The sequence below is a fragment of the Diadema antillarum genome, unplaced genomic scaffold (assembly GCF_040938485.1).
Source record: "Diadema antillarum isolate AM-2024a unplaced genomic scaffold, OU_Dant_1.0 scf00000017, whole genome shotgun sequence".
NCBI classification, from domain to species: Eukaryota; Metazoa; Echinodermata; class Echinoidea; order Diadematoida; family Diadematidae; genus Diadema; species Diadema antillarum.
The window spans coordinates 1932405-1940528 of NW_027270906.1; the positions used below are offsets into that span (position 1 = coordinate 1932405).

The 8124-nt window shown below is 34.4% G+C and overlaps 1 long non-coding RNA gene across 1 annotated transcript; it reads left to right on the forward strand.

Moving 5' to 3' along the window:
• Window positions 1-242: 242 nt before the first annotated feature.
• Window positions 243-3341, forward strand: LOC139726334 (uncharacterized). Its single transcript, XR_011710620.1, has 3 exons — window positions 243-760; window positions 1056-1194; window positions 2015-3341. It is a non-coding gene; the product is annotated as an uncharacterized lncRNA (long non-coding RNA).
• The last annotated feature ends 4783 nt before the right edge of the window (window positions 3342-8124 follow it).

Genomic DNA, 8124 nt, shown 5'->3' on the forward strand with positions numbered 1-8124 from the left:
TGCAATGGAACAAGACTTCGCACCTGGATAAAGATATTCTACTCCAGTCTTTCTCTTTGTAGCATAATCAATGTGGTGATCTGCATTTGAGTAGAAGGATCTAGACTTAAAAATTGTACAGATCTACACTTCTGGCTGAGATGTATGCATTAAGCATCACATACACCAGTGAGAGAATGTTGTGAAGCTTTACAATATATATGAGGCCTTTTTTTTTTTTTTTTACTTTTGATATTTTTTAAGATAAAGGGAATGCAAATTACCTGTTATTTGTATTAATTTGTACTCCAAGGAGTACTCTGTCAGGACTATCCCTTTTTGGTGTTTATGCAAGACATCCCTGGTATTTCTAAAAATTGATTTTAACGATAACATCTGAAACAAAAATCAGATATCGGTCTCATTTTTTCCTCCAGCATGAAATACAACCCTCGAGACCAATAAGAAATAGTTAATTACATAAAAACCTAGAAATGTGGCTATGGCGACCGTTTATACCCCCGAAGCATATTTGTTTTCTTCCTTTTTTTTGTCAAGCGTTTCTGTTTTTCATTTTCCACTTCCTTATCACTGATATTTCACAGTTTTTGTGTTTATTTTCAGATCAATGCGGATTTTGCCCAGTTGTACCGAGAAAAGTGCAGGAGATGGTGAACAGATGGGGGCCATTTTACGTCAATAGAATCTTGCACTTGCCAAGCGAAACTACCCTTAGTTGCAAGACATCGTTTAAGAAGATATGAAGACATGGATGGAGACAGTAAGTCCTTCCGGCAATCCTCATAGATCTTGTGGCATTGATTATAATTACTGGAACAATTTCTGTCCAAAGTGTAAGAGTAAAACTTTCTCATTTGTTTATGCTTCATTGCTATTACACCTTTCAGGAAAGTGAATGTGTACGAGTTTGCTCTCCATAGACTAATATTGATAATAAGTCGAAAACTGAATGTTAGGGATTGTCATAGCTGATACAATACGTCATATCTAATATGTTAAAGAGAATGTGTGAAATACTTAAAAAAAAAAATTTTGTATTGTGTTCCATTCTATAGGAATTGTGTGGAATGTCGCTACTTGCAGCGATGCTTCACAGACCCAACATCCCCATGTAGAAGAAAGGGAGAGGACCTCTCATGCTCCCGAGGGATGCCCAGCAGTACCTGGTGCAGAATGACTACCTTGTATGTGCCTGTAAGTACAGTATATATGCTTAATGTTTATAGACTTGAAATCAGTTTATGATCAAATCATTGAGCTTCCAATTTTGAGAATTATCAATATGCATGTTTCATTGGGCTTTTAAGTACCAGCTCATGTTTAGAGAAGAATATTTGAGCTTCATTACAAAGCAAGACTCGTGTAGAATCTGCATGTACTCAGTAACAGGTGGAATTTAAAAATCTGAATTTCTCATGCTGTCGTGAGAAATGCAAAGTTTTCTTCTCTGATATATCAGTGTTTTTGAAACAAACTTTAGAACATTCAGCAATGAGTATTGTGTAGGGGTATCTACAGTGTTTTGACAGTTTTCTTTTAAATTCATTAAATTAAGGATTAAAAATGCATGCTCACTTCTATTGATTTGTAATAGTACGTACTTCAAATATCTTATGAGTCTGGAACATGTAAATATCAAGTAGGCCCCACCCCGATGATGGCAAAAAGTAATCTAATTTCTGGGAATTTTTTTCAAGGCTTGAGGCTTACCAGATAAGACAAAATGTTTTAAAATAATATATTCCAAAATATATCAGAAATATTTACTTGTACATCACAAACTAAAAGGTATGTGATGTATATGTTATTAGTACATTGTATTTAAGATCAATATGTAAAATTATATTTTAATATTTTTTCCATCCAGAGTGCCCTTTCACTGAGAACTTAACTTCCCTCTATGTGATGCAAAGTTTATTTGATAATAATTGTAGCCTTTGTCATTTGCTCAACGATTCAAGTGAAATTTAGTTCGAAATATCAGTAGTGCTATACATGTTTAATCTCTTTTCAGGTAGGAACCAATGTTCATGGTATTGCTGATGCAGAGACTCCAACCCCAGCCAAGCATCTTCTGATCTGGAGATTCTCCCGCCTGAAAGCCCTAGCAAACGGGAAACGCCAAGTTGATCCGCGCGAAACGTACACATCACGAGTGAGAAGCGCGAAGTTCACTGATGCTAAAGATGCCACCTTCAGCCAGCCCTGCTTAGTCAGATAAGGGAGTGACTAGACGTACATCCAGTATTTTCTCATCCTGGACAACACCATACTAAGTCCAGGCTGGAGATGACCGGAAGCAAGAATTTGACAGACTCTTTAAAGCCCACTGTGTCTTCATCGTCAAATATGCTTGGGTGCTTGAAGCATTCTTTGATTTTGTGGCGGCATATTCATGTACTGCTACGATCCCAAGTGAGGGCTTCGGTCTGGGCATTAGCCACGAACTTCAAGAACACGTCAGTGTATGATGCTAGTACGATTTTCCGACATTGTGCCACAAACCCATGCACACAAGAAGCATATCTGACTTGCCCTGATGTGCAGCAAAGTTTTCTTAATTTTCGGTGAATTCTTGAATCGCAGTAAGTAACACAGGTAAAATGCTGCAATGTTTCCTTTGAAGATACTATCATGCATAATGTTTGACTCATGGATATTGAGTTATGTTATGTGTGCCTCACTTTTCCATTTATATTGAGCTACAAATCCATGCACACAAGAAGCATATCTGTCATGCCCTGGTTGTAGTAAAGCTTCCTTTTAATTTTTTTTGGTGCATTTTTAAATAAAAATAACACAATTAACACAATAAGGAAAGTTAATGCCCAATGTTTCCTTTAGAGGTGCTATCATGTATGTGTGTGCCTCACTTTTGCATTTGCATTGCCACGTGAACATTTAAACAATATTTCAAGTTTTTAAACATGTCCAGTTTCAATTTGTTTATTGTTCATCTTTGGCTTGTTTTCTGTATATTATGTCTGGTTGATGATGAAAAAAAAAAGTAATGCCAGATAGTTGGCATATAGATATGATTTAAATTGAAAGGAGAAAGTTTAAGTTCCCCTGAACACTTTTGTAATTATTCAACGATTGCCTAATTTTCATCACTCCCACAGTGTTGTTGAGCCATTGTCCATCACATTTATTGAGCGCTGATTTGTTGCTATTTTCATTATGACGTTGTGGCTAAACACTTTATGAAACTCTCTATTTATAAAGAAATAAACTTTGGTTTTCCAGCCAAAGTATGTGCTTGAACCCACGAGGAAGGATAGATTCAGCGCAGATGGGCACCTTAAACAAATTTAGAGCATTTGACTTGAAATTTTGCACACATGACCACTATGGTATATAGTATATATATGGTATATATATGGTGTATAATCTTTCGTCAGTGGTGAGCAATGCGTTGCCATGGTAACAGCTTTTTTTTTTAAACCAAAAAATATACAAAAATATTGTGGATTCAGCTAACTTCCTTTAGTCTTTGAGCATTTAGCTAGAAATTTGGCACAAAAGACCACTGTGGTATGTAGATGTGTAAACGTAATCTTTCGTAAATGTCGATCAATGTGTTGCCATGGTAAAGGCATATTTTGAATGAAAATCATACAAAAATATTGTGGATTCAGTTAACTCCCTCATTCTTTGAGTAATTGGCTTGACATTTGGCACATGCAACCACTTTAGCATATAGATGTGCAAACTTTATCTTTCATCAATGGTGAACAATGCGTTGCCATGGTAACATCATCTTTTCACTAAAATGCATACAAAAATATTGTGGATTCATGTAACAACCTCAGTCTTTGAGCATTTAGCTTGAAATTTGGCACAACTGACCACTATGGTACGTAGATGTGCAAACTTAACCTTTCATCATTGTTGATCATTGTGTTGCCATGGTAACAACATAGTTTGAATGAAAATCATACAAAAATATTTTGGATTCAGGTAACTCCCTCAGTCTTTGAGCATTTGGCTTGAAATTTGGCTTATGCAACCATTGTAGTTCAGAAATATGCAAACTTCATATTTTATCATTGTTAAACAATGTGTTGCCATGGTAACGGTGCATTTTCAATGAAAATCATACAAACACTTCGATTATCCTGTCTCTGTTTAGAGAATTTTGGCTTCAAATTTGGCACATGTTACCTCTACATTACCTAGATGAGCAAAAAATCTTTTGTCAGTGTTTAAAATGTGTTGCCATGGTAACAGTATATTTTGCATGAAAATGATACACTAATGTGAATTCAACTAAACCCCTCACCCTTTTAGCATTTGGCTTGAAATTTGGCACATATGACGGCTATGATATAGGGCCTATAGTTGTGCAAACTTCATTTTTTTCTTAATGTCCATTGTATTGCCATGGTTACACAATTTTTAATAAAAACCATAGAAATCGTCAGTTTATTTATCTTGCTCACTCAGTTTTTGAGCACTTGATTTGAGAGGTGGAACAGTGCATTGCCATGGTAATTTTTTTCTTTATTAAAAAGTAAGAAAAAATAATCCTGGTTGAGCTAATTCCCTCAGTTGTGGTTGGGGGTATATTAATCACAATGAGTGATAGTTCTAGTTAAAAATTCAGATTGCATCACTTCGACATAGTGCTTTGTTATGAAATATGACATCAAAGTAATTAAGAAACTAGTGGTCCATCTCACTTGAACAGTCTCTTGAGATGGTTCCCTGTCATCAGTTGAGATGGATTCTTAAGTATCAATAGATTAAGCAGGAATTTGTATATTCTTTGTCAAACATTTTGTCTACCAAAATGCAGTATGGAAATGTACTTATGTAAATCCATTTCAGACAATCGATATTCAAGGAATTTTAGAAATAAGTTTAGAATGATAGTTGTTATTTGAGCTTCTTAATGTTTTAAGGTGAATTTACTTCAGAGTTCACATAGTTCTTGATCCCTACTGTTGTATGTAATACAGTTTGGATCTAATTGTAAATTTTCCCTACGAAATAGTGGAAAAATTAGGAAAGTCTGGTAAGAAATAAGGAAATGTAACACGTGTTCAGAAAACATTTCTTGACTAGTCCGTATGAATATGCAAATACATGCAAGTGAAAAGTGTAAAAATATTTTGAAGGAATGACATACGGTAATCAATTCCCTCATTTGGACGTTCATAAAGACTGGACAAGATCTGTTTTCTGGAAATGTGTGAAATTGAAAAGAGGCATATCTTCCTTATTTCGTAGCTGATTTTCATAGTCTTTGCACCATTCTGTGTAGGGAAATTTCTTCTCTTTTCTAATTTGATTACACTAATTTTGGCCTTTACTTCCCTTTTGATTAAATTTATACTATGCATCATTCCAAAAAAAAAAAATCAAATAATTCTTTAAATTGCATGCATGGGACAAAGCGTGTAAATCTAAACGTCAAGTTAATGCAGGCTGTATTGTTTATTACACAGCATCATTTCTAAAATTTATGTTATTAGAATTCATATGTAATCTTATTTGTTCATAGTTTCCATCTTATGACTTAACGATGCTCACCAGGGAAAGAAATACATAAATTGAAAGTCTGACTCGAGTCGTATGGAGTCATCTTGCAAGATAAAAAAAGTGAAAAAAGTAATCTATTTGGCAATGAAGGTTCCAGTCATCTAGTAACTTGTTTACAGAACACAGTGAAAGAAGCATCAGTAACATGAATGTGAAGATGTGACCATCTGAGACTATTGCAAAATATGCTCTGTTTTCATCATGTCGTATTTCATTTTTTCTGGAGCCTACATGTGTATGACAATCATCTCTATATTTTGTAACTTATCGATGTTTGTGAAAAATGCATCAGTTTGATTTTGATAAGATAAATAGACCTTTACATGTGAAGAAAGTGCATCAATTGGCTGTCATTTTCAGTAGTCTGAGTTTAAATCCATGATGGATTTATTTGAAATAAATCCAAGGAAGGCTTAATATAAGTCTTTCGTCGTTTAAGTCCAAGCTGGATTTATTCTAAAAACAAGTCTAAGAAAGATTTAAATGTAATCTAATAAGACTTAAAAAATAAATCCTATAGACTTGAAATTTAAGTCGAACATAGACTTAAATTTTTAAGTCCTAGCTAAGACTTACTTTTAAGTCCTAAGGTTTTGTCTGTATTTACAGTCCGCTAGGACTTAAAGCAATAAATCCTTAGGACTTAAAAATAAATCCTAGAAATTAAGAGAGTATAGCTTTCAAATACAACTTAAATATGGTGTGGATGTCCACGCTAACCCTTTGGCTGCCGAACACGTTTATGGCATTGCACACACCACTCCAAATTCCCTGGCGCATGCAGACAGGGTTAAACACACTCAGGATTTCTTAAGACGACGAGATCAGTGAGAAACATGCTCTTGGAAATCTTGATTTGGGTGTAATGAGGATCAGACCTTTAATTGCACATGCCCTGCATACGATGAGAGAGAAATAGGGGGAAAATTCTCTTTGAAGTATATAACAACACCAGTCTTCCACTATACTACATCTACCTTTCATAATCCTGTACGTGGATGACTTCATGGTAACTTAATCCAAAGGTTTGCATAAAATCATTTCGGTAGAAAGAGAAAATGGGTATACTTTCTCTTGAATGTTCCTGATCCATCCTTGATTGCTTCATAAAAGCGTCTCTCTGTGGTCAATATTGGCAAAGCGTCTATATAATAACAAAATATTTGAATCGTTCGAGAATGGTGTCAAAATGATTGCCATTCTAATCATTAAGTCTCTATAAGTAAACAATGATTACACAGTACGTTTTTCTCTCTTACACAAGGATCAAGAATAAGACATTTATTATCATAAACATATAGATGCACTGAGCGAGTTATGCATACTATTATACCTCAAAAGTGAAGGCTATACTATAACAAGGTATAGGTATAATCCTACAAAATGCGAAGAACTTTCCATAACAGTTTTCATTACACTGTATCATAAAATGCATATTCAATCATGCTTTGGGGTACACCGTATTATAGTGCTTATGCCCTATAATTGAGTGACGTGAATATAATCACGTTTTCATGGACCCTGACATAAGTTTCCAGAGTAGAATTCAAAGTGTCTTGAATAGTACTTATCACCCATGTGTACTACAGTATCACAGTAATGTTCTCAGAGGATGTTCGTATCGTTCTTTCTACAAGTTTCAGACAGACCATTTTGACGAAAAGACATCAGTATTAAATTGTCTATATAATCCTCTGCTTCAAAATAAACATGTCATTGACTAAGTTTGTCCTTTCAGATTTTCAACAATACCGGTAAATGCAATAATGACCTACAGTATATGCTTGTCTGTATCCATACTTTTATATTCTTTTTAACTTTGTGATTCACATCGTTAACTATCGCATTTAATACAAAACCATTGAACGTCGTTTTCTCAAAATTTACAATTATAATGATTTTTGATACCATCACAATTCTAAGCAAGATAGTTATTTAACACAGTCATTGAAATAATTACGAAGACAATAAATCACAGCTTAGTAATCTAGTTCAATAGAAGCATTTAGATGGAGTCGAAAATCACGGAATATCGTATATATAGAAGAGCAATAACGTTAAGAGTAGGAATTGTCTTTAAAACCCTTTCCCTTTCAAAAAGTTACTGACAGGAACTATGCACTAGCTTGTTTCGTAGTTTTGCGATAGAGTAGCGATTTCATTTGTCTGAGTTGGTGCTTCGCTCTCTCATATTTTAAAATAATCGTTAAAACGTCTTTAGTATCGTCCCTGTGATAGAATAGTTTCCTATTTCAGTTTTTTAAATATCTATTCTGAAGAAAATACATAATAATCAATTTCTCAATATTTTTAAATCAAGACAAGCAGGGAATGTTTCATACACTCTAACCTTCACTCCCCGTTTTCTTGCAATAAAAAAGCAAAAGGTAAAGTGAATCAAATATCTTACCCTTTTTGTCTTGTTTTGTTATTTCATTTGAACTTAATATATTCTTAACCAGCAGTTATCATCACACAGGTCACACCTGTCATGTACTTTGATTACACATTTCGTCATGTTCGTTTAGGCCTCTCGCAAGCCAAATATCAATTATGTACTAAATGGACTTCTGTTAGTTT